General features: G+C 40.6%; 1 protein-coding gene and 1 pseudogene across 5 annotated transcripts in view; both read left to right on the top strand.

Annotated features, from left to right (window-relative positions):
* The first annotated feature begins 260 nt into the window (after positions 1-260).
* Positions 261-27,351, top strand: part of DIS3L2 (DIS3 like 3'-5' exoribonuclease 2) — a 348,754-nt gene continuing 321,663 nt past the window's right edge. For 2 of the 5 annotated variants that reach the window (XM_060624139.2, XM_060624140.2), the window contains exon 1: positions 262-634. The gene's annotated coding sequence lies outside the window, so the exon portion shown is untranslated. Of the gene's footprint in view, positions 635-698; positions 1,012-1,062; positions 1,215-27,351 lie in introns of those variants that run through there. The other 3 variants (XM_060624145.2, XM_060624141.3, XM_060624142.3) reach the window with 3 other exon arrangements.
* Positions 25,821-25,954, top strand: LOC132674071 (small nucleolar RNA SNORA62/SNORA6 family; annotated as a pseudogene).

Genomic DNA, 27,351 nt, shown 5'->3' with positions numbered 1-27,351 from the left:
AGTAACCTTTTCCCTACCCGTGTCCGGGTAGGCTCCCACAGCTTCCCATACTTAGCCTACCCAGGTAAGCAGTATCTGTCTGCCCGCGCTCCCACCAGTCTGCGCATTCTGGCGGCAGGGACCCCGCCTGGATTGCCCATCTCTGCATCTCCAGTGTCAGTCCTGCCCCGAGCCTTGAGCAGGTGTCCAACAACCAAGTATCTAGTAAACGAAATAAAGAGTAAAGCCCTGTGCCAGGAAAGGACGGGCGTGGCTACATCCGGGGGGCCTAGAAGCAGGGCGCGAACCCGGGCTGGGAGGGCTGCCGCGCAGGGGCGGGAGGGCTCCCGCAGCTGACTGGCTCTCGAGCAGGGGGCCGCGGCGGCCGGGGTCGCCCAGCTAGAGCCACCGGCTACAGTTCATCGCCCCCGCGAGGCGAGACCACAGAAGTCGCGCTGGCCCTTCGCCAACTCCTGCCACCTCCACCGCAGAGGAACGACGGCCGACCACCGTCTCCGCCGCGCTCTCGAGGCGCGCGGCGTTCTTGGCCCCGTCCGGCCACCGTTGCTTTCTATACAGCGGCGCCCCTGACCCGGAAGAGCATTCTCCTTAGCAACTGCGGGACCGCGGCGGCGCCAGCCTCCCGGGAGCGACGGTGAGGCCTCCCCGCCCCCGCTCCGCGCGCCCCACCTCGACCCTTTCCCTGGACCGGCCCCGGGTCTGACCTGCCACGTCTCCGCAGCGCTTAGCGGGGTACCTGCGGCGCCGGTCCTGGGCGAGCGCCCTCCGCCTCGGGCGTCGCTCCCCGGCTCCGGCGTCGCCCCTGCCCACCACACGCCCCCCTCTCCCCCGCTCCCCGCCGACAGGGCCTGTCAGGCCCGGCGCGAGGAGCCGGGTCCCGCCGGCCCTCTCTCGTAGCCCCGTTAGGGGCGCGGATAAGAAACCAGAATTAAGCAGAGCCTGTTGCTGTAGAGAGGACGCTTCCCGAGGCTCGGGTCACCTGTGGACGCGTTCTTATGGGTCCAGATACAGGTGTTTGGGACTGGCAGGGATGGAACCCTTGAGGAGCCGGGAAGGGCAGCCGCTTAATTAGAATGCTTGATGTTTGCCTGCTGCTTTGCGCTTTCCAAAGCGGTGTCTTTTATCTGCTTTGTTGATCGTGGAGACTCTTGTAATTGAATATTTTCAACTGATCGTTTCCCGGGGATTAGGTTTCCTGTTTTTAGTGATGTGCGGTTAGTATTATGTAGCTTAGATTTTGTGTCTTCCAATTTTCTACGGAAGGAACTCTCCCTGGGACTGATTACCTTTGGGAAAAATTTCAAGTGAATTTTGCTACGTTGAAAAAAGTAGGGGCAGGTGTTGTTAATATCTCTGATTTGCATTTGAAAAGACCCAGTGATACTGAAAACCTCCCTTTATTGAGTTTGTAGGTGTGGTACTAAGAAAACTCTAAGCCTTGTTTGAACATTGTTAGATCTAACAATTTTATATTTAATGATAATAGAGTTAGGGGCGCCTAGGTGGCTCAGTCAGTTGAGTGACTTTAGCTCAGGTCTTGATCTCACGATGGTTGGCTTCCAGGCCGGCATCGGGCTCTGTGCTGACAGCTCAAAGTCTGGAGCCTGCTTCACATTCTGTGTCTCCCTCTCTCTCTGCCCCTCCCCCCTCTCTCTTTCTCAAAAATAAATAAACATTAATGATGAAAGAGTTAAAGCAGGCATGCGAACAATGTTCGGGAATGACATTTGGGAATAAAAGTACAGGAATTTCGATACCAAAATCCATTAATCAGCACGGTATAGTAAGTGTTTAACGAGCACCCACAGTGTTCTAGGTACGTGAAAGGATACAAAATAAGAGACCGTACACATTACGTTATTGGAAAAACTACAAAATAGCATTTGTTTAAATACAGAATCAGAGGAGAGAGCAGTATGGGCTGGAGTTTTCTGTAACATGTTTATGGATTATATCTCTAAAGTATAGGTACAATTTGTGTTTGTATTGGAGGGGACAGGGAATCCTAAACAGTTTCGTATGTTAAGTGTGCACGTGACATTTTGTAGTCCTTATTTAAAGCTCTATGGTCACTTGATTCTATTTCACTCTTAGTAAAAATCAGTCTGGCGTTTTTTTTCTGTTTGAGATCTAAATGAATAGGGTTAATATCAGGAGGCTTTGCCACTGAAGAGATTCATTCCTTTGCTTTTGTGATGGTCTTTTATATGAGACACCACAGTTTTCAGTAAAGTTAGTTACTAGTTCCTATATACTTAAGAGTTTTGTGAAATGTTGCTTTTAATATTTGACAGCTATTTCCAGAGTGCTTCCTATGTAGGAGGCATTGTATCAAGAAATACCAAAAACAGGTTACTCAACAAGGAGTAGTTTTGCTTTATCTGCAGTGTATGTGTGTGTGTGTTTGTATGTTTTACCCATCAGCCTTTGATGCTCAGCATTTGCGTAGAGACATAGAAGGACCGGAGAAATTGATACAGGCATCTGAATTGACTTTTTTTTTTTTTTCCCCGTAGGAGTTGAATAGGGATTTTAGGCTCAGTTGCTTTGGATGTCCTTCAAAGATTCATTAAGGAGACCTCTTACAGTGTTTTATTGCTTTCTTATAGTTTTAGTGGCCATTTATTCACTTTTTCCAAAGTATTTGAGTGCCTATTTGGTGTATTGTGCTTTTGTTGGAAATGGGGGAGAGTGAACACATCCGTGGCTCCTGTCTTCAGCAGATGCTACCAAATAATCACACGAATGTGAAACTGCAGATTTTTTTGTTTTCTTTTTTTGATTTAGGGAAGTCACGGGAACGACATTTGAACTAAGATCTGAAGGATGCACAGGAAAGGAAGAGTGTTCCAGTCAGACCTAACAGCACAGGCAAAGGACAGGAGAGGACAGCACAGGCATTCATGGGGAGGACTGGAGATTTAGGGTACAGCTCTATGTAGAGAACAGGAAGAGTGTTGGAAGAATCTGGTGGGAGGGGGCTGGAGAGGTGGGCCACAGGGCCTTGTAAGCAGGTTGAGGAGTTTTTCTTATCTTTCGAGTAAAGAGAAGCCTCTATACCGTTTTACTTAGAGACTTCTGCTGGATTGCAGGTGGGGATGACACTGCTACATTGTGTTTATATAGCCTGCTTTGTATTTCTACCTTTGCTTAGTATTTGTATCCTCTTCTTCCTCATTTCCCCAACGTGCTTCCTCAGTGTTACTGTAGTTGGAGAAGCTTCCATGTCCTACCAGCGAGATGTGTCCACTTTTTTTTTTTTCTTAATTGAGAGAAAAGGAATTTTAGGGATTAGTATTGGACACTAGAAGTTAGTTGATTTGAAATATTTTTGCATCAGTATGACTGCTAGGGCACTAACTTCTGAGACCTGTTTCTTTTTAGTTATTGCAATAAAAACACATAATATAAAACTTACCCTCTTAACCATTTTTAAGTATACAGTACAGTGATGTTAACTATATTTACACTGTTGTGTAACAGATCACTGGGACTTTTTTTTTATCTTGGAAAACTAAAACTGTACCCAATGAACATCTTCCTGTTTCTTCCTCCAGCACCTGCCCCCCCCCCCCCCCAGCTCCTAGTAGATTTGAGTTTTATTGCTCTAAATGCTTTTTGAAAGAATCATATTTGTATCACATTTTGTAGTGCTTATCTCAGAATGCCTCACCTCAGAATCAGGTCAGTTGATTTTGGGTATTGGACTGGAAACAATTTTGAGATGGTTCCATATTTTAAGTACAAAAAAACATAACAAAGCATTTTCTTAGACGGGGAAGATTTGTAAACTTTTCTTTGCAGTTTTCCCATTTTATCCCGGACTTTGTATTCCTGTAGTGTTGTATAAGTAGCCTTATAGAATCCAGTTTGTTTTTATTTTTTATTTATTTTTAAATTTTTTAATATTTATTATTGAAAGACAGATATAGAGCATGAGCATGGGAGGGGCAGAGAGAGGGGGAGACACAGAATCTGAAGCAGACTCCAGGCTCTGAGCTGTCAGCACAGTGCTGATGCGGGGCTCAAACTCACAAACTGCAAGATCACGACCCTAGCCGAAGTTGGACGCTTAACTGACTGAGCCACCCAGGTGCCCCTAGAAGCCAGCTTTTAGAATGACCATTGAACCTTTTGAAAATTGGTGTGTTTTTTTTTTTGGTTTTTTTTTTTTTTTTTGCTTTAAATGGGGAGTTGCTGTGGAAAGTAAAGTTCATTTTCATTCAAATATTACTGAGCACATGCACAAATCAGACTGTGGGCCTGGAATGGTTCTGTAGATCCCTCTGAGGTCCAACTGTCCATGCCATTACTGGTGACATCAGGGAGACAGCCAGATTCTTGTTGTCTTTATTAGATGGAAGGTAGTGGTGGAGCTGTGTCATAGACTCTGGGTCTAAAGTTCTCTCTGGTCCAGCAAGAGAGTGGACCCAGGATTAAAATGTGAGAGATGGCTAATGTCTGGGAGAAGACAAGAGCCCCAAATAAGGGTCCTTGCTCCATATTTGTTAAAATCAGAAGGCTTACAAATGTGATGGGGGTGCACAAAGAGATAATGAATCTGTGAACATTAACTCATGGGCATGAGGGAAAGGGGGTTTTGAAGATATATGGTGTTAGGGGTTTGGGTCTATATAAACCAAAATCCTGGTGCCGGGCAGATGGATGTTAAGGGTAGACCTGAGGTGCTGTGTCTGTTTATCTTAGCCAGCCTAGGGGATAAGACAGACAGAGAATGCAACCTCAGGGTCAAAAGCCACCTTTCTTTTGCTAATCAGCTCTGCTCTGGGTAGCTTCACCCCTCAGTGGTCTATCACCCTATTTACCTGTTTACCTAATTTGGTTCTTCCTTCCTGTGAAAGCAGCTTTCTGCTATAGTACTAAATTGGGGGGCCTTTTCGCCCTGAATACCTAATCTCGTATACCTTTGCCCCCCCCCCCCCCAATCTTGGGGCCTCTGCCCTGTCTATACTTATTTACCCAATCTCGTTTACCCACACTTGGGTGTGAGCATCCTATGGCTTTGTAATTCTTTTTGCCTTGTTGATCCATCAGTGCAGGCTCAGGGAATTATTCCTAAGCTTATTCCCCACAGAGCTGCTCCTTTGTGTCACATCAAGGGAGATAGAAGGATTTGACGAGAACTTTTCAGATAGCATTTTTTGGAACCATAGCAAGAACTTGATGTCCCAGAGTTGCAATTATGAGATTAACTCTCATGTTGAGACTGGAAGTGGTTGGGTTTAGTCAACTATTAGTCCAAAGAGACTTAGTTTTCTATTTTTTTTTTCCTATGGTGGTAAAATTTACCATCTTAACCATTTTTAAGTGTTCTGTTCAGTGGTATTAAATACATTCATGATGTGGAAACATCACCACCATCCATCTCCATAACTATTTTTTGTCTCATAAAACTGAAACTCTATGCTCATTAAACACCAACTTATTCTTTCCTCTCCCCAGCCTCTGGCAACTACTATTCTACCTCTGTCTCTATGATTTTGGGCACTCTGAGTACCTCAGAAGTGGAATCATACAGTATTTTTTTGTGACTGGCTTATTTCATTTAGCATAATATTTATTTGTTTGTTTAAATGTTTATTTATTTTTGAGAGAGAGACAGAGCATGAGTGGGGTAGGGGCAGAGAGAGGGAGACACAGAATCTGAAGCAGGCTTCAGGCTTCGAGCTGTTAACACAGAACCCGATGCGGATGTCGAAATCAAACCACAAGATCATGACCTGAGCCAAAGTCAGACACTTAACTGACCAAGCCACCCAGGCACCCCTAGCATAATATTCTTAAGGTTCATCCATATTGTAGCATATATCAGAATTTCCTCCTTTTAATTTTTTAAATTTAATTCAATTTAAAATATTTTTTAAATATTTATTTTTGAGAGAGAGAAAGATAGAGTATAAGCGGGGGAGGGGCAGAGAGAGAGGGAGACAATCCAAAGCAGGCTCCGGGCCCTGAGCTGTCAGCACAGAGCCCGACATGGGGCTTGAACCCATGAACTGTGGGATTGTGACCTGAGCCAAAGTGGGACGCTTAAGCGGCTGAGCCACCCAGGTGCCTCAGAGTTTCCTCCCATACCACGTTTTGCCTATCCATCCATCTGTTGGTGAACACTTGGGTTGCTTCCACGGTTTAGCTGTTGTGAATAATCCTGCTCTGAACATGAGTGTACCATCCAACTACTTTCGATTCTTTTCTTACATCCTAATACAGCTGCCTCTGGGATGCACCAGCGTTGGCAGACAAGAGACAGTGTTCATACTGGCAGGGAAGGACTTTAATGTGGCACAGAGTACAGGGAAAATGTCACTCATGAAATCACCTGGGACTGATAAGGACTGATAGAGGTACCTGCCTCAGAAAAATGCCTTCCAATTAGAAAGTAAAGAAGAGGAAGGGGCTTATCATTTATGGAGCCACCTCTCCTCCTGTGTGTCAAATAATTCATATGCATTATGTCATTGATACCAAGTTTTGTCCAATGAGAAAGATGATTTGATTCTTGGACTGATAAGAAAATTGAGGCTCAGGGAGTATACTTAAGTCGTAAGGGAGTATGTGTTAGGACCAAAGTATGGACCCGTGACTCATTCCAAAGCCCACATTCCTTCCGTGACACTGCATCATGCTACTTCTGTAAACCGTGTTCCGATATCAGCATCAACGGTGGGCATGAGAATATCAACATAAATAGTGCGGGACTATAAAGAAGAGGGCGAGTAATGAAGTAGGCTGATACAGTAGGAAGTCTTAAAAACCTTTTAAATGAAGGAAAGTATTGTTATCTGGTAGACTGGAGAGCGAGGGTGACCAAACCTCGAGGAGGCAGAAGGTCATGCGATGCTAATTGAGGAACTCCGCTCTTGAGGTTCCTGGGCAGATTTCCTTTAATGAAATGGGATTGTTTCTCCCATTAGACTTGGATGGGGAAGAGAGGTTGGTAGTGATTGCCTCCGTGCTGAGGGGTCCAGAGAGAAGCCCCAGACATTTCTCTTTAACTTCTCCTCATTTAGAGAGCATTTCTCCACGTGGGAAATAGTTGCTTCTTTTTCTTTGCCATGGTCAGCTTTAATCCATTTTAAAGGATTGAATATGAAACCACAGCAGCAGTTACGATACCAAGGAAGAGATAATAGCACATTGTTATTTTTGTTTAATCCTACTTAAAATAAAAGCAGCAGTTTGCATGGCTTATTATTCTTTTTAGTTCTTTTAGGTTTATTTTATTATCATTTATTTTTTTTTAAGTTTTTATTTAATTTGAGAGAGACAGAGAGAGAGAGAGAGAGAGAGAGAGAGGGAGAGAATCCCAAGCAAGCTCCACACTGCCAGCACAGAGCCCAATGTGGGACTCGAACCCACAAGAGATCATGACCTGAGCTGAAAGAGACCCACTGAGATCATGACCTGAGCTGAAACCAAGAGTCAGATGCTTAACCAGCTGAGCCACCCAGGCTCCCCCTTTAAGTTTTTTTAAATGAAAAAATATTTGAGTTGTTCAGAGCTCTTTTGCTCCAATAAGACATTTGTTTTCTTTATGATTTACTGAATTTTGCTAGTTTAAATCAGTCTTTCTTAGTAGCTCGGAAATAAGGATGAGCCATGAATTTTATGACTAAAATGCACATTACTAACAGGGAATAATTTTACATGAATGAATTAGGGCCCAATTTTTATTTAAAGGATTACTGATTACTAGTTAAGACTATATTTTTAAAAAACTGATTTACTGAGTAATAGTTGTCATATTACAAGCTGTACATATTTAAAGTATACAGTTTGAGTTAAAATTTTTTTTAAAGCTTTTTAAGTAATCTCTGTACCCAGTGTGGGGCTCGAACTCACAACTCTGAGGTCAAGAGTTGCACACTTCACTGACTGAGCCAGCCAGGTGCTCCCAGTTTGTTAAGTTTTGACATATGTATGTACTCATCATCACAAACAAGGTAGTGAATAAATCCATCACGCCCAGAGTTTTCCTTCTTGGTCCCCATCCCAGATAACCACTGATATGTCTGTCATTATATATTAATTTTCATTTCCTAGGATTTCCTAGAGTTGTATATAAATGGAACCACACAGCATGTAGTTATGCTTTTTTCACTCAGCATAATTATTTTGAGATTCACTCCCGTTTTTTAGTATATCAATAATTGATTCCTCTTTCATGCCTAGTAATATTCCTTTGTATGGATGTATCACAGATTACTAATACATTCATTTATTGATGGACATATTGGTTCTTTCCAGTTTTTAACTGGTAACAAAGAAGGCTGCTATGAACATTTGTGTACAAGTCTTTGTGTGAACATATACTTTTGTTGTTCTTTTTGTATGCTTAACTTTGAAAGAAACTGTCAAAACTTCCAAGTACTATTTTGTATTCCTACCAGCAGTGTATAAGAGGTCCACTCCCTTGGGGCGCCTGGGTGGTTCAGTCGGTTAAGCATCTGGCTCTTGATTTTGGCTCAGGTCATGATCTCACTGTCTGTGGGGTTGAGCCCTGCATTGGGCTTGGTGCTGGCCATGGATCCTGCTTAAGATTCTCTGTCTCTCTGTCTCTCTCACTGTCTCCCTCTTCCCCCCACCCGTCTGGCACTCCCCTACTTTTGCGCACTCTCTCAAAATAAACAAACTTAAAAAATAAATAAACTTAAAAAAAAAGTTCACTCCCTCCACATTCTTGTTAACACTTGGTATGCCAGTCTTTTCAACTTCAGACATTCTAATAGATGTGTAGTGGTATTTCATTGTGGTCTGGATTTATATTTCTTGAATGACTGGTGATGCTGAATATCTTTTCATGAACTTATTTGCTATTCACATAGCTTCTTTGGTGAAGTGTCTGTTTTTATTTTTTTTATTTTTTATTTTTTTAAAGTTTATTTATTTTGGGTGGGCGGGGAGAGCAGAGAAAGAGGGAGAGAGAGAATCCCAAGCAGGCTCCACTCTCTCAGCACAGAGCCTGATGCGTGCGGGGCTTGAACTCACAAACCACGAGATCATATCCCTAGCCAAGATCAAGAGTCAGATGCTTAACCCACTGAATCACCCAGGAGCCCCACGTTTTGTTTTGTTTTTGATGTTTATTTTTGAGAGAGTGGGCATGTGTATGAGTGAGCAAGGGAGGGGCAGAGAAAGAGCGAGACAGAGGATCTGAGGTAAGTTCTGTGCTGAGGGTGGAGAGCCTGACATGGGGCTTGAACCCATGAACCGTGAGATCATGATCTGAGCTGACATCTGATGCTTAACTGATTTGAGTCACCTAGGCACCCCTGGTGAAGTGTCTGTTTAAATCTTTTGTCCATTTTTAATTGGGTTCTGTGTTTTTTTATTACTGAATTTTAGAAGTTTTTTTAAATATATTCTGGATATAAGTACTTTTTCAAATTTGCAAATATTTTTCCTTATCTCTTTTTATTCCCTTAATGGTGTCTTTTGAAGAGCAAAAGTTCTTAATTTTGATGAAGTCCAAATTACAATTTTTTTCTTTTGTTGCTGTTTTTGTTACTTTACCTAAGAAATCTTTTCCTATTTAACATCACTGAAATATTCTCCTATGTTCTAGGAGTTTTTGTTAGGTTATAGATTTAGACTATGATCCACTTTGAGTTTTTAAAAAATTTTTTTGTGTTTTATTTATTTTTGAGAGAGAGAGAGAGAGAGAGATTGTATGTATTGCATGTGCAAGTGGGGGAGGGGCAGAGAGAGAGGAAGACAGAGAATCCTAAGCAGGCTCCAGGCCCTGAGCCATCAGAGCAGAGCCTGATGGGGGCTCGAACTCATGAACCATGAGACCATGACCTGAGCTGAAGTCAGACGCTTAACCAACTGAGCCACCCAGGTGTCCCTTGAGTTATATTTATGTATAGTACAAAGTATGGATTAAAGTTCTTTTTTTTATAATCTTTTTTTTGAAATTTAAATTCAAGTCAGTTAAAGTACAGTGTAGTATTGGTTGCAGGGGTAGAACTCAGTGATTCATCACTTCTGTATAATACCCAGTGCTCATCCCAACAAGTACCCTCTTTAATGCCCATCGCCCATTTGGCCCATCCCCCCATCCGCCTTCTCTCCAGCAATTCTCAGTTTGCTCTCTGTATTTAAGAATCTCTTATGGGGGTGCCTGGGTGGCTCAGTTGGTTAAGCATCCGACTTCGGCTCAGGTCATGATCTTGTGGTTTGTGAGTTTAGCCCCACATCGGGCTCTTGTGCTGACAGCTTGGAGCCTGGAGCTAGTTTTGGATTCTGTGTCTCCTGCTCTCTCTGCCCCTTCCCTGCTCATGCTCTGTCTCTCAAAAATAAACAAACATTAAAAATAAATTTAAAAAGAAGAGTCTCTTACGGTTTGCCTCCTTCTATTTTTATCTTCTTTTTCCTTCCCTTCCCCTATGTTCATCTGTTGTGTTTCTTAAATTCTATATATAAGTGAAATTATATGATATTTATCTTTCTCTGACTTTCTTCAGTTAGCATAATACACTCTAGTTCCATCCACATTGTTGCAAATGGCAAGATTTCATTCTTTTTGATCCCCAAGTAATGTTCCATTTTATACACACACGCGCGCACACACACACACCACATCTTTGTCCATTCATCTGTAGATGGACATTTGGTCGCTTTCCATACTTTGGCTATTGTTGATAGTGCTGCTATAATCATTGGGGTCAATGTGCCCCCTTTGAATCAGCATTTTTATATCCTTTGGATAAATACCTAGTATTGCAATTGCTGGGTCATGGAGTAGTTCTATTTTTAATTTTTTGAGGAACCTCCGTACTGTTTTCCAGAGTGGCTGCACCAGTTTGCATTCTCACCAGCAGTACAGAAGTGTTCCCCTTTTTCCACATCCTTGCCAACATCTGTCGTTTCCTGAGTTGTTTGTTTTAGCCATTAATGTTCATTTTTTTGAATATAGAATCCAGTTCTAGAATCATTTGTTGAAAAGACTATTCACTAAATTGCCTTCTGCATAGGTTGGAAATCTACTTATATACGTGTTGTTCTATTTCTGGACTCCCTTTTCTGTTCCATTGATCTATTTGTCTTGATGCCAATACTACATTGTTTAGATTACTATAGTTTTATAATAGGACTTGGAGTAAGCGTTGCTGCTCTTTTTCCAGATTTTGGCTCTTAAAGGTTTTTTTCATTTCTATATTAATTTTAGAATCAGCTTTGTCAACTTTTCCAGACTCTGCCTGAGAATTTGAGATTGTATTGTATTTATAGATTTGTTTGAGGAGAACTACCTCTTAATGATGTTGTGTCTTCCAACCCATGGACATGCTGTAGTCTCCATTTATTTAGGTTTTATTTAATTTCTCTGAGAAAATTGTAGTTTTCACTGGGCAAATCATGTACATCTTTTGTCATGTTATCCCTACATATTTCATGTGTATTTTCTTAAAACAACTGTTTTTTAAACATTTATTTATTTTTGAGAGAGAGAAAGAGAGAATGTAAACAGGAGAGGGGTAGAGAGAGACAGAGACACAGAGTCTGAAGCAGGCTCCAGGCTCTGAGATGTCAGCACAGAGCCTGATGTGGGGCTCAGACTCACGGAGCTGAAGTTGGACGCTCAACTGACTGAGCCACCCAGGCGCCCCTCATATATATTTTCTAATTATTTTCTTAAATTGAAGTATACTTGACAAAATGTTACATTAGTTTCAGGTGTACGACATAGCATATTTCATATTTTTGGATGCTGTTGAAATGATGGTTTTTCGAATTTGTATTTTTGACTGTTGCTCCTTATACAAATATGCTTGATTTTTGTGCATTGATCTTCTCTGTCAACTAGGCTATGCCCACTTATTCCTCAGGCTTTTTTTGTAGATTCCATTGGATTTTTTACATAAAGATTATGTCATCTGTGAATACAATTTTACTTCTTCTTTTCTAATCTTTTGTTGATTTTATTTTTCTTACTGCATTGGCTGTAATTCCCAGTACAGTGTTAAATAGAAGTGGTGAGAGCAGACATATTTGTCTTGTTCTGATCTTAGGAAGAAAGTGCTTAGTCTTACACCATTAAGTATGATAATAGCTGTAGACTTTTCTTTTTAATGTTTATTTATTTATTTATTAAAAATTTTTTTAAATGTTTATTTATTTTTGATAGAGTGCAAGTGGGGAAGGGGCAGAGAGAGAGAGGGGAACAGAAGATCCAAAACGGGTTCTGTGCGGACAGCAGTGAGGCCGATGTGGAGCCATGAGATCATGACCTGAGCCAAAGTCAGACGCTCAACCAACTGAGCCACCCAGGTGCCCCGCTGTAGACTTTTTATACATGCTCTTTGTCAGTGAGGAAGTTTCCTTCCATTCCTAGAAGTTTTGCTGAGAGGTTTTTTTTGTTTTTTTGTTTTTTCTTTTTCCGAAATGAGGTTGGATTTTGGCAAATGCTTTTTCTGAGTCTACTGAGATGATCATATGGTTTTTCATTTTTAGTTTAATACGGTGAATGATACTGACTTTCAAATATCAGAACTAACATTGCATTCTTGAAATAAACTGTACTTAGTCCTGATGTATTATTGTTTTTTTTTTATATTGTTGGAATTGATTTCCTGAAATTTTGTTAAAAAAATTTTGCATCTATGGTTATGAAAGATATTGGTTTAGATGTTTTTTCCTGTAATATCTTTGAATTTGTTTTGGTATCAGAGTAATGCTGGCACCTTGGGATGAATTGGGAAGCATTCTTTTTCCTTTAATTTTCTGAAATAGTTTGCATCTATTCTTTTCTTTCTGCCTTAAGGATGTCCTGTGATGTTTCTGGTAATGCAGACTTGGTGGTGATGATTCTTTTAGCTTTCACACGTTTGAAGAAGTTTGTGTTTTGCCTTTGGTTCTCAAAGATATAATTGCTACATAAAGAATTCTAGATCGACAGCTTTTTCCTATTGGTGTTGTAAGGATTTTGACTCAGTATCTTCTACCTTGCTTGTTTCTGACAAGAGATCTGATATCCTTATCTCTGTTTCTCTGTACTTTATTTAAAAAAAAATTTTTTTTTATTAAAAAAAATTTTTTTTAATGTTTTATTTATTTTTGAGACAGGGAGAGAGAGACAGAGCATGAACAGGGGAAGGTCAGAGAGAGGGAGACACAGTCTGAAACAGGCTCCAGGCTCTGAGCTGTCAGCACAGAGCCCGACGCGGGGCTCGAACTCACAGACCGCGAGATCATGACCTGAGCCGAAGTTGGCCGCTTAACCGACTGAGCCACCCAGGCACCCCTTTAAAAATTTTTTTAATGTTTATTTTTGAGAGACAGAGCGCAAGCAGGGGAGGGGCACAGAGAGAGACACACAGAATCTGAAGCAGGCTCCAGGCTCTGAGCTGTCAGCACAGAGCTGGACACAGGACTCCCCTCTTGAACCCACAAGATCATGACCTGAGCCGAACTTAACTGACTGAGCCACCCCGGCACCCCTCTGTTTCTCTGTACTTAATGTGTCTTTTTCTCAGCTGCCTTTACAATTTTTCCTTTAAACTGCTTTTAAGCAATTTAACTATGATGCATCTCTTACCATAGTTTTCTTTCTTTTTTTTGTGTGTGTGATTGTGTCATTGAACTTCTTGGATTTATGGTTTTATAGTTTTATCAAATTTGGAAAACTTTTGGCTATTATTTCTTCAGATATTTTTTCTTTCTCCACCTTCCCTCCCTGTTTTGCAGATTTCACTTACACATATATTTGATTGCTTAAAGTTGTCCCCTAACTCACTGATGCTCTCTTAATTTACTCTTTTTTGTTTTTCATTTTAGATAGTTCCTATTGCTGTATCTTCAGGTTTATTAATTTTTTCTTTAGCAGTGTCTAATCTGCTATTAATCTCATCCAGTGTATTTTTCGTTTCAGGCATCATAGTTTTTAACTCTAGATGTTTGATTTGGATCTTTTTTATATCTTCAGTGTCTCTTAACCCATTCAGTCTTTCTTCTTTTTGAACATACAGAATACAGTTCTAATAACTACTACTTTCCTGTCCTTTTTTGTTACTTTCCTGTCCTTTTTTGTTATTTCCATACATTTCTACATTATCTTTGTCTTTCTGTCTCTCTTTTTCTCTCTTTCACATATCCTATTTATTAAAGAAGTAAGGCAAGACATTTAATAATTTTTTAATTTTGTATGTTTGGAAACAGGCTTAAGAAAGTTAGATGGTTGGGGGTCACCTGGGCGGCTCAGTTGTTAAGTGTCTGACTCTTAATTTCAGCTCAGGTCATGGTCTCATGGTTCGTGAGTTCTAGCTGCTCATCTGGCTTCACCTGGCTCCGTGCTGCCTGGAGCCTACTTGGGATCCTCTCTCTTCCTCTCTCTCTGTCCTGTCCCCATTTGCATGTGTGTACACTTTCTCTCTCTCTCTCTCAAATAAATAAACCTAAAAAAAAAGTTAAAAAAAAGAAAAGTAGTTTGGTTTGGTCAGGGTTAGATAGTTAATGTTCAGATTTAAATCTAGGTTTTTCACAACTTCTGCTCTTTCTGTTACTCCTGCCTCAATAGGAGGGATAAGATACAGAACTAAAAAGAGTAGGGAAGGAATCATAATAGAGAAGAATTATGCAAGATCTTAAGAGAGTATGTAGGTCAGAAAGACTTCTAAGGATGCAGGAAGCATTTGGGATGAAACTTTCAGGACAGGTAAGATTTTGGAGGTTGTTCTAATGAGGGTGAAGCATTTGAGGAGGAGAGAAGAGTGTATTTCAGTGTGTGGGGTTGGGAGATTGGGGCATGCGCTTAGCTGAATTGGGTAGGAATATGGAAAGCAGATGACTAGGGAGGTTGGCCTGAATTTGTGGAGTATTTTTGATGTCTGGCTTTAACACCACTTTCTTTTTCTTTTCTTTTCTTTTCTTTTTTTTTAACACCACTTTCTAATATCCCTGCCTCTTCAACTGCTGCATGCTTCTGACAAAGGGATGGTGTCTTTAAAAATTTTTTTCATTACATAGTATAGTCTTGCACATAATTCACAGGTATTGATTGATTAATAACATCTTATTATAGTACCATTAATTATACTTTATTACTACTTGTGATTGCATTGCTTATTGTATAAGAAGTCTCAAATCCTGTGTTCATAAAATTCCTTCCAAACAAGTCAGCATACTTTATGCTAATTCATCTATTGATTGTCTCAGCAGTCATCTTACCATACGTAAAGAATATCCCACTTCCTCGGGCAGCCAGAATCCTGCTTCAACTTAAGGGTCATTGTGTAATCTTGTACTGCTCTAATGCAAGTAATGCTCAGATGATAGTGTTGTGGGCAGAGCCCAAGCCTGATTCTCTTGGACTTTTTCACTTCTGGCTGGGAGGGAAGAGTACATGCGGTACTGCCCTTGAACTCACAACTGCCCACTACGTGCAGCGTTGACTCTGACACTGCACGTGCTCAACTGGGCTCACTCTCATCTTTGTTCAGTATCTCAATCGAGAGCTGAAGTTTCAACCAGGGTTTCACTGAGTTTCAATCAATTCAAAACTAATTAATGGAAAAATAATCTTACCGTTCATATTACATCATTCTTCCTGCATTGCTTTTAATTTTCTTTGCAAACCTTTTTACTCTTGAGTTCTGGCAAGCGCCCTCTGTGCTGGAGTTCCCGAAGTGATTGCTAGTGATTCTCAGTGAGTTTGATCAAAGAGTGCATTATTGCTGTATTACATGCTGTAATACATTGCATGTAATACATTGCTGTAGTACATTCTTTACTGTAAACCCTCCCTACCCCCATAAATCTCCTTGTTAATGCAACTTTAGAAGAAGAGGAAAATCAAGGATTTTGCTAACTCCTAACAGGTGTCTACTTAGAAGGACAACAGAACCCAGCAGATTTTCAGTGGCAAACATTGAATCTAGTCTTCTTTGTTTTACTTTTTAAATTTGAGTGTAGTTGACACAATTTGACATTAGTTTCAAGCGTACAACATAGTGATTCAATTTCTTTATATGTTATGCTATGCTCACCACCAAGTGTAGCTACCACCTGTCACCATACAAAGCTGCTACAAGATCACTGGCTGTATGCTGTGCCTGTTTATTCCCACATTGTTCATTTTTTTAAAAATTGTAGTCTTTTATTAAATACTGAGAAGTTATAAAATAGCATATGCAAAACATGTGTAAGGTGTACAGAGTAATAGGACGGTGAATACCCATGTAACCAACCACCCAGTGTAGGAAAAAATTGCCGTTGCCATTAAAGATCTACATTCTTGTTTGTAATGCCACCTCTCCTTTTCTTTTTCAGAAGTAACCTATGTTTTATATTTTCTTTATACTTGGGTCACATGATTTGTATCCTTAAACTGTTACTTAATTTTGCATGTTTTTGAAGTTTGTAGAATGGAATCATAATGCAGATATTTTTTAGTGATTTGCTTCTCCCTAGAACATGGGTGTCTGCTTTGGTCACATTTTGCAAATAATTAATCCTGGGCTGCTTGTACTTAGCATAATTTATTTTCTTTCTTTCTTTCTTTCTTTCTTTCTTTCTTTCTTTCTTTCTTTCGAGAGAATGGGTGTAAGTGAGCGAGGGGCGGAGAGAGAATCCTAGGAGGGGCTGAGGGAGAGAGAGAGAGAAGTGGGATTCACCCTAAGCAGGCCTCGAGCTCACCCGAAGGGGGCACAAGTTCACCTGAAGCAGGGCTTGAACTCACCCAGTGTGGGACTTGAACTCACGAACTGTGAGATCATGATCTGAGCCAAAGTCAGATGCTTACCGACTGAGCCACCCAGGCACCCCATAATTTTATTTCTTAATAATTTTCCTCACTAGTCTCATAAAGAATAAGATTCATATGTTTCTGCCTTTTAGAAAAAAAAAAAAGATAATGCTTTCTGACTGGATAAAAATAACCCGGTTTCCTTTGGGGTATTCCATCTCCAGGCACTCCAGAACCCATTTCTCAGGGCCGTACCTCAGTGACTGGGTAGAAGTCCTTGAAGATGGTTCATTTTTGCTGTCTTTCCCCCTTATACTTTACCTTGGGCAGCCTGGACACTCCCCGTTTTTCAGATAGGTGTCATTTTGGGGTTTTTTATCCTGACTGCACATAAGAATCACCTGGGGAGATTTAATACCCATGCCTAGGCCAAAGACCAATTAAATCTGAATATTTCTTTTTGTGATTGCTCCTATCTTTGGCCTGTTCTTTTTTTTTTTTAACTTAACTTTTTATTTTTTAATTTTTTTTAACGTTTATTTTTTGAGAGAGAGAGAGAGACAGAGCATGAGCAGGGAGGGGCATAGAGAGGGGGAGACACAGAATCCGAAGCAGGCTCCAGGCTCTGAGCTGTCAGCACAGAGCCCGACGCGGGGCTCGAACTCACAGACCACGAGATCATGACCTGAGGCGAAGTCGGACGCCCACCTGACTGAGCTGCCCAGGTGCCCCTAACTTTGTGTTAATTGGTTTACTTCTTTCATATCGACTTGTAGGTCTTGACATTTTCTGTATATTAATCTTTGAATTCTTATATATTGCAGATATTTTTTCTCAGTCTGTTTGGTCATTATGGTTTCTTTTGGTATACAGAAGTTTTTAATTTTTAAAATTTGAGTCTTTTCCTCTGGTTTCTGTGTTTTTTGTCTTAATCAAGAAGACTTTCTTTTCTTTTTTTTAAATGTTTATTTATTTTGAAAGAGCCTGTGAGTTGGGGAGGAGCAGAGAGAGAGAGGGAGAGAGAGAATCCCAAGCAGGCTCTGCTCTATTAGGGCAGGCTTGATGCCAGGCTTGATCTCATGAACCATGAGATCATGACCTGTGCGGAAATCAAGAGCCGGATGCTTAACCGACTGAGTCACCCAGGTGCCCCAGAACAGATCTTTTCTCGTTACTCTTTCTTGCAAACATTTCCCATCATTCTGTGCATTTTCCTCTTATATTTGATACTTAAAAGTTTTTTTTGCTGCTGTGAAATTCATGTCATAAAATCAGTCACCTTAAAGGGAACAATTCAGTGGCATTTAGTACATCCACAGTGTTGTCCTACCACCACCTCTATCTAATTCCAGAAGAAAGCCCTGTACCTGCTAAGCGTTGCTGCCTGTTCTTCCCTCTCCCTATCCTCTGGCAACCATCAATCTCTGTATGTCCCTGTGCATTTACCTATTCTGGATATTTCATATACATGGAATCATATATGGTCTTGTGTCTGGCTGCTTTCACTTAGCATAATGTTTTTCAGATTCATCCATGTGGTAGCATGGGCTAATTTTTCAAAAAAACCTCATTATTTATGTCCAAAAAAGTATTCCATTTGATGTATATGCCACAATTTATTTATTTATCCATTAATGGACTTTTGGGTTGTTTCTACCTTTTGGCTATTGTGAATAGTGCTGCTATGAACCTATGTGTATAAGTATTTGTTTGGATAATTATTTTCAACTCTTTTGAGTATATACCTACAATTGGAGTTGCTGGGTCATATGCTCATTCTATGTTTAACTTTTCGAGGACCTTCCAAACTGTTTTCCACAGTGGCTGAACCATTTTACATATCTACCAGTAATTTATGAAAGTTCCAATTTCTCCACATCCTTGCCAATATTTGTTATTTTCTGGTTTGTGTTTTGCTTTGTTACAGCCTTTCTAGTGAGTGTGAAGGGAACCTCACTGTGGTTCGATTTACATTTTTTTGATGGCTAATGGTGTTGAGCATATTTTCATGAACTTGTTGGTCATGAATATATCTTCTTTGGAATAATGGCTATTCACATCCTTTGCCTTTTTTCTTCCATTTGATTGTTAAGATGAGATTGTCAAAAAAAAAAATCATGATTTGAATTTGTGATTACGTTGTAATTTTTTGACTAATTTACAGCTGACATCTTTATAATCTTGTGTCTTTCTGGTCAAGAGCAGGGTTTGTTTATTTGTTTAGGTCTTTCGTGTGTTTTTTAAAAAATTTTAATGTTTATTTACTTTTGAGAGAGAGAGAGAGAGAGAGAGAGGGAGAGAGAGGGCCAAGGGCGAGCAGGGGAGGGGCAGAGAGAGAGCGAGACAGAATCCAAAGCAGGCTCCAGGCTCCAGGCTCCGAGCTGTCAGCACAGAGTTCCATGCTGAGCTGAAGTCGGATGCTTAACCAGCTGAGCCACTCAGGTGCCTCTGTCTTTTGGGTTTTTGAAAATGCTTTTAAAATTTACTTTAGATCTTAAATCTGTCTTATTAGTTTTATCCACAGGCATTTTGTGATTTTGGTTACTTCTTAGAATTGATGTTTTTCTCTCTCATGTTTTAATTTTTTAATTTATTTAAGATAAGAGATTTCCCTTCTTTATTTTGTTTATTATTTTTGAGAGAGTGAGACCATGTGCACAAGAGCAGAGGAGGGACAAGAGAGAAAGAGAGAATCTTAAGCCAGCTCCATGCCCAGCACAGAGCCCAATGTGGGGCTTGATCTCACAATCCTGAGATCAAGACCTGAGCCAGAAACATGAGCTGGATGCTTAACTGATTGATCCACTCAGGCACCACTCAAGCATCTTTTTTTTTAAGTTTATTTATTTATTTTGAGAGAGCGTAAGTGTGCGCGCGCGTGTGCGTGTGCGTGTGTGTGTGTGTGTGTGTGAGAGAGAGAGAGAGAGAGAGAGAGCGAGAGAGGGAGAGAGAGGGAGAGAGGATCCCAAGCAGGCTTTGTGCTGTCAGGGTGGAGCCCAACTCGAGGCTTGATCTTGTGAACTGTGAGATCATGACCTGATCTGAAATCAAGAGTCAGAGGCTTAACTGACTGAGCCACTCACGTGCTCTGCCAAAGCATCTTTTAATGATAATCATTGGCAAACTCATTTGAAACCTGCATTGAAAAGCAAACTTTTTTTTTTTTCTTTTAATGTGTTCAGATTTTGATCCATCTTTGTTAGACACACTATGCTCTAGGTTTTTTCTTCTATATTTAGACTCACATCCCTTTCTTGGAATTTTTGTTTGAGATCTTTGGAGAGGATGTCTCAGTGAGCCTCCTGAGCCCTGGTTATAGTCAGTCACCAGTCACTAGTGTTTTTCACAGGTTTTATGTCTTTGGTGAAATCTAGTCTATACCATTCTTTCATCTGGTGATAATTTCCTGCTTTTTATATTTTAATTCTTAATTCATCAAATGTCTGTTGAGTTCTGCCACTTGCCACTCCTGTTGTAGGCACTGTGGTTGCAGTGATGACAAAGCCCCTGTCCTCCTGGAGCTTTGAGTGGACGTTGGGGATAATCACATGTGCACAGAGATGAACAGGCCATTTCAGGAGTGATAAGTGTAATGAAGTAGAAAAACGTGCTAGGCTAGAAGAAGACTGGGGAACCTTATTTAGATCAGGGTTTCTCAGCCTCAGCAGTATTGACAGTTTGGACTGGGTAACTCTTTGTTGGGAAAGAAGGCTGTCCTGAACATTGTGAGGTGTTGAGCAGTACCTGGGGCCTCTACCCTTAAAAAATTTTTTTTTACTGTTTTTATTTATTTTTGAAGGAGAGAGAGAGAGACAGAGCATGAGCAGGGGAGGAGCAGAGAGAGCGGGAGACACAGAATTCGAAGCAGGCTTCAGGCTGTAAGCTCTCAGCACAGAGCCTGATGCGGGGTTAAACCCACAAACTGTGAGATCATGACCTGAGCTGAAGCCAGACGCTCAACCGACTGAGCCACCCAGGCACCCCTGGCCTCTACCCTTTAGATGCCCTAGGACCCTCCTCAGTTGTGACAGTCAGAAATGTCTTTAGGTAGTCTCAAATGTCCCTAGAGGGGAGGGGCAGAAACGCCCCCAGTTGAGAAGCACTAGTTTTTAGTTTGGGTGGTCAGGGAAGGCTTTGTTTTGGGAGAAGATTTCTTTCTAATTCAGATATGAATTTCATAGAATGATGAGGTTCTGTTCTATTCACTTGTTCAGCCAGTTGGATCTTTTACCTGTTAGGCTGAAATTACACAGTGAATTAGATGTTTAGACATTAAAACAATCCCTCTTGTTTCACAGGTGATATCCCGAGATTACCTGAGGTTATTTCTCTAACGTTACATTTCGTATCCTTATCCACACCAGCGTCGTTGCCAGTATGGTTGTGACTATTTGGAAGTGCATGCGAGTTAAGAAAGAGGGGTGTGTTCAGTCCAATTCTAGAAGCTTAGTGCATTGCTTCTTAGTCTTTAGTGAGCACCAGAAGGGCCAGGAGAGCTTGTTAAAATACAAATTTCAGGACCCCACTCCTAGAGATTCTGATTCGGTTGGTCTGTGGTGAGGCCTGGTAGTTTGCATTTTTACCAAGCTCCCAAGTGCTGCTGCGCTGCTGCTGGTCTGTGCTTTGCGTGGCACTGACCGTAACGTCCCACTTAGTGCCTGGGAAACCGTGGTTGAAGGATTAGTAATAAACCTTTGGGGAACATGGTTTCTCCATTTTTTTTCATATTGGCCTTTTTACTTCATTTAAATCAAACTTGGTAGCTTTTCCCTGTGTCATCTGTCACAAGGAAAGTCTGTTAAGTGTTGATTGTGTTGGATGTGACACTACTGAGATGTTCTGCATTGCAATCGTATAAGTAATTTGAGGTATTTTTACCTATTGAACTAAGCAGGGAAGCTACGAAGTGACACTTCCTATGTGATCAATTTATCTTATGTAGAGAAATGAAAACAATGCTGGCAACATTTGTTAAAATGAGAAATTCTCTGCTATCATTTTAACTGTATGAAGAGGCATTCATTTTCAGTTCTGGGCTGGTAATTACAAAATGTGTGTAATTCTGCAGGAATAGGTTCTGGAAAGGCGAGTGGATGTTCTTAGACCATGCTGAAATTTTTGCTTAGTGTCTCTTAAACCATTGAACCAACTTGATTTATGATAAAGCGTAATTGTTTTTTTTAGCAATAGCCTGAATAGACTCTGTTCTATTGCTAACTAGAGTTAAGATATATGTGTGCATATGTATGTATATGTATTGTTGTTTGATTGCAAAAGTAATTCATACTTTTGTAAGAAACAAAAAATTAAACGGTATTAAAATGTGTGCTTTAAAGTGAGAATCCCTAGTAATCCTACTTTCTAAAGAGAATTGTTATGAATGTGGTATATCTAAATCGGTTTCATTTGTCACATGATGACAGGCGAAGATGACTAAAGAGATGGTTCGATGCTACACTGTTGGCATTTCTAAGATGCTGAGTTGTCATCCTTCATCTGTAGGCCAGAGCCTGCACCTGAGAATTTAATTCAGTGCTGTTCCTGGAATGAAAATGTTGCAAGAAAGTTGAAAATTTTTTTAAACATAAAAAATATTGGTAAAAGAAATTCTTCCCTTCTTAAAAGTGTATGTCATTCTTTCCTTCTCTAATACAGTAGGTTCCATGCTCTTTAAGTACTAGGGAAATTGATTTTGCAGTCTTTGCTCCCCCCCCCCCCCTTATTATTTTTGCTTCTAACTAAAGTTTTTCTTGGATATTGAAGACCTGGAGTTTAGCAGAAGTACTTCTATTTTTTTTAGAAGTACTATTTTTTAAAGAATGAAAAGCTGTCTTGGCTTTTACATAGGATATGTAGCGCAGGATATACACTGGAGGAAATGGATTGGGCTGATGGTGTGTTGGTTTTTCCTAATTTTCTTAAATGTTTATTTTTGTGAGAGAGTGAGAGAACATGAGTGGGGGAGGGGCAGGGAGAAAGGGGGACAGAGGATCTGAAGCAGGTGCTGTGCCGTGAGCCTGAGGCGGGGCTCCAACTCACCAACCTCGAGATCACGACCTGAGTTAAAATCGGACAGTAAACTGAGCCACCCAGGCGCCCCCTGGTAGTGGTTTAGAAGCAGCTCCAGTTTGAAATGGGGGTAATGTGAGAGGCCTTGACTAAAAATGGGTGGATTAATGCGGGTCTGCTTTAGAGTGAGCTTCGCTGACTGAGAACTTGGAATTCCTGGGATAGAGTAGCCTCATGAAGACGAGAGATGGTCCTGAGGACTGCAGAAGAACGTGCACTTAGTCTCTTGCAGCTTATTAATGGGATTCTAGCATCTAGCAAAATGGAGCTTCTGAGCTGGAAGAAACCTTAGAACCTCGTCCCTTATAACTGTCTTAGATTTGGGGAAAGTATGTAAGTAAGGCCCTGGGGGACTGGAAAACATTTTTGAATCTACTTTCTAGCTTTTGGCTTCTAAAATGAAGGATGGGGGGGCGCCTGGGTGGCTCTGTCGGTTGGGTGTCCGACTTCGGCCCAGGTCACGATCTCGCAGTCCATGGGTTTGAGCCCCGCGTCGGGCTCTGTGCTGACTGCTCAGAGCCTGGAGCCTGTTTGGGATTCTGTGTCTCCCTCTCTCTCTGACCCTCCCCCGTTCATGCTCTGTCTCTCTCTGTCTCAAAAATGAATAGATGTTAAAAAAAAATTAAAAAAAAAATAAAATGAAGGATGGACTAGAGACTGAAACACAACAAATCAGAAACAAATACGGTGCTCAGTGGGGAGAATTGGAGAATATGTTGTTTGGAGAAGCTTGTTAGAAACACATAGTCAGGGGCACCTGGGTGGCTCAGTTGGCTGAGTGTTGGACTTCAGCTTAGGTCATGATCTTGCAGTTCATGGGTTTGAGCCCCCCGTCAGGCTCTGTGCTGACAGCTTGGAGCCTTGAAGCCTGCTTCAGATTCTGTCTCCCTCTCTCTCTACCCCTCCCCCACTCATGTTCTGTCTGTCTCTCTCAAAAGTAAACATTAAAAAAAATTAAAAAAAAACCACAGTCATTATATTCCTGGGTCAATTTTTAAATATTTAAACAATAATTATATGTAACTTATGTAAAGAATGAAAAAACAGAATGAAGTTATTATACAAAGTTTTCTAATTGAATATTAGTAAGATATAATAAAAAGACTATTTTTATATATTATATTTGGATATTGTATACTACTGAACTCATTCTACTTTTTTCAGTTGATTGTATTGGATTTTCTAAGTAGCAAGGATTTCATTTATAATTGATCATTTTTCTCTTCTTAAACTATTTATATGGCCTTTTTTGTTTACAGTAATGACTAGTGCCTTTAGAATGATACTAAACAACACGTAAAGTTAATAGGAATGCTTCTGGTGCTTTATCATTGTTTGTAAGTTATTTTCTGTTGCTATTTTTTGTTTTAACTTTTTTCCTTTTTAAACTTTATTTTTAAAACTCATAGATTCACATGCAGTTGTAAGAAATAATACAGAGAGATCCTGTGTATACTTCACCTATTTTCCTCTTATGCAACTATAATATCACAGCTAGGAAATTGATGTCAGTACAATCCACCCATCTTATTTTGATTTCATCAGTTTTATTTGTACTGATGCGTGTGTGTATTTAGTTCTATCACATCTGTAGATTTGTGTGACCACCAGTGCAGTCAAGATACAAAATAGGTCCTTCACAAGAATCTCTTATGCTTCCGTTTCATAGCTACAGCCATCTCCCTCCTTCTCTGCTCTTTCTTTCTTTCAGTTTTGAGAGAGAGAGAGAACCAGTGGGGGAAGAGGCAGAGAGAGAGAGGGGGACAGAGGATCTGAAGTGGGCTCTGTGCTGACAGCAGAGAGCCTGATGCAGGCCTTGAACTCATGAACCGTTAGATCATGGTTTGAGCCAAAGTTGGACACTTAACTGACCGAACCACCCAGGGGCCCCTCCCTCTCTGCCTTCTTAAACTTTGTCAACCATGACACTCTTTTCTGTCTCTAATTTGCCATTTCAAGAATACTGTCAATGGAAGCCTACAGTACATAACTTTTGAGATTGCTTCACTCAACATAACTTCCTTATGATTCATCCAGGTTATTGTAGGTATCAATAGTTCATTCCTGTTTATTGTCACTGGTATTACATGGTGTGAACGTATGGCACCTTGTTTCACTGTTTTCTGCTGAAGGACATCTGGGTTGTTTTCTGTTTTTGGCTATTACAAATAAAGTTGCTATGAACATTCATAAGCAGGTTTTTGTGTGAATGTAAGTCTTTGTTTCTCTGGGATGAACACCCAAGAGTGCTATACCCTTTGCTTAGATCATCTGTTGTTAACATTTTGTTTCATTTCCTTCATAATTTGTACTCTTTCTCTTACTTTCTCAGCCAAACACACACAATTATAAGGTAAAAAATTTTCCTCAACTGCTTGCAACTAAATTGCATATGTGATTACCCCTAAATTCTTCAGTATTTTCCAGGAATACAGATGTTTTCTTATATACCTACAGAAAAGTTATTAGATTGATACAACTTAGGTCATATCTGCCATCTGCCATTACAGTTTTTTCAGTTGATCCAGTAATGCGTCTTTTAGCGTCTTTTCCTCCTCGAGCACAAGATCTCAGATTACACATGGCATTTAGTTATCATGTTTCCTTTGTCTCCTTTAATCTGCAACAGTTCTTTTAGTCTTTGTCTTCTATGAAACTGATATTTCTGAAGAATAGAGTCTTGTTTTTTTTTTTTTTAAAGGATGTTCCTTGTTTGGTTTGTTTTGATGTTTCCTCATGATTAAATTCAAGTTATGTGTTATTCTTGGCCTGAGTACCACATAAGAGGTGTTGTTTCCTTGAGAAGTACATCTTACTGCACTAGAAAAATTTCTTTTTGCACTAGAAAAATTTCTTTTTAGCCCTGGTTTACTAAGAAGTCTTAATTCAGAATGGATGTTGGTGGGGCACCTGGGTGGCTCAGTCGGTTAAGTGTCTGACTCTTGATCTCAACTCAGGTCTTGATCTCAAGGTTGTGGGTTCAGGCCCCACACTGGGCTCCACCCTGGGTGTGGAGCCTATTTAAAAGGAAAAAAAAGAATGGGTGTTGGGTGCGTATTGTTAGAGCTTGGAGTTGAGGCCACTGGCTGGTTGATGAACTCACAAATGTAGGTGATGTGCTACATGAGGGACAACGGTCTCTGGCTCAGTGAATGGAGTTTGATTGTAACCCTTGTGACAAGTGAAAAAAAAAAAAAAGGGTGTTGGACTTGGTCAGTGCCTTTTGGCTTCTATCTTCATGATGATTTAGTTCTGTTCCATTAATTTACTAATGGATATGTTAACAGATTTCATGATTTGAATCATGTTAGAATAAACATTCTATACCATGTGTTTATGTTACATAATTTTTAGAATTCAATGTTGGATTTTATTTTTTTATTTTGGGTTTTGCATTTATGTTTATAACAAAAATCCTGTAGGGGTGCCTGGGTGGCTCAGTCAGTTAAGCGTCCAACTTCGGCTCAGGTCATGATCTCACGGTCCGTGAGTTCGAGCCCCGCGTCGGGCTCTGTGCTGACAGCTCACAGCCTGGAGCCTGCTTCGGATTCTGTGTCTCCCTCTCTCTCTGCCCCTCCCCTACTCACGCTCTGTCTCTCTCTCAAAAATAAATAAACATTAAAAAGAATTAAACCCAAAAATTCTGTAGTTCTCTGTGTGAAAGAGAGTGTGTGTGTGTGTGTGTGTGTGTGTGTGTGTGTGTGTGTGTGTTATATCTTTGTCAGATTTGGTATCAGGGTTATTTAGCCTCATAGAATAAATTGAAAAGCTTAAATAACATTGAAATTACCTGTCTCTAAAACTGTTTTGGCCTGGTGCGCTTGGTTGGGGGGAGTGTGTGGATCTTTGGCAGTGCTTCCTTGTTTCTTCTCTGATTAAAGATCTGTTGAGGTTTTTACCTTTTTAAAAGTTATGTCCCTGTTCTGCTTTCCATCGCTGTTAGAACAAAGACTCAGGCTCTGTATTTGAGGTCATGTACTCTTCATCCTGCCTAAGTGTTGTCACCATTCTTTTATTTCTTCAGTTACTAGAGCTAGAAACCTCTGAGTCCTCCCAGATTTCCACTCCTTATGCTCATACCAAGTCTTAACAGTTCTGTTCTTTTTTTTTTTTTTTTTTAATGTTTATTTTTGAGGGGAGGAGGAGGGGCAGAGAGAGAGGGAAACACAGAATCTGAGCTGTCAGCACAGAGCCTGACGTGGGGCTGGAACTCATGGACCACAAGATCATGACATGAGCCAAAGTCAGATGCTTAATCTACTGAGTCACCCAGGCACCCCCAATTCTGTTCTTAATTTGCATTTTTGAACCCGTCTCCTTTTTCCATCCCTACTGCTACCTGGACCCTTCCAGTTGTCTTAACAGGTTTTTCAGTCTCCAGTCTCTCCTTCAAATCAGCCTCTGAACTGCCACTGCAGTGACCATGGGAACATGCAGATCTGATCATGTTAGGCACCTGCTCAGAATTCTTTGGTGATTCCTGGGCAGAGCTTAACCCCAGTGCTTCTGACTTGGGTACAAGACTCCTTTTGGTTGTCCCGGTTTGCCAACTTCTAGTTTCCATCGGTGCTCCAGCAGTC

This window comes from Panthera onca, chromosome C1 (assembly GCF_046562875.1).
Source record: "Panthera onca isolate mPanOnc1 chromosome C1, mPanOnc1 haplotype 2, whole genome shotgun sequence".
Taxonomy (NCBI): domain Eukaryota; kingdom Metazoa; phylum Chordata; class Mammalia; order Carnivora; family Felidae; genus Panthera; species Panthera onca.
Note: the sequence above shows the minus strand (reverse complement) of the source record. Positions and strands in the feature narration are given on the sequence as shown.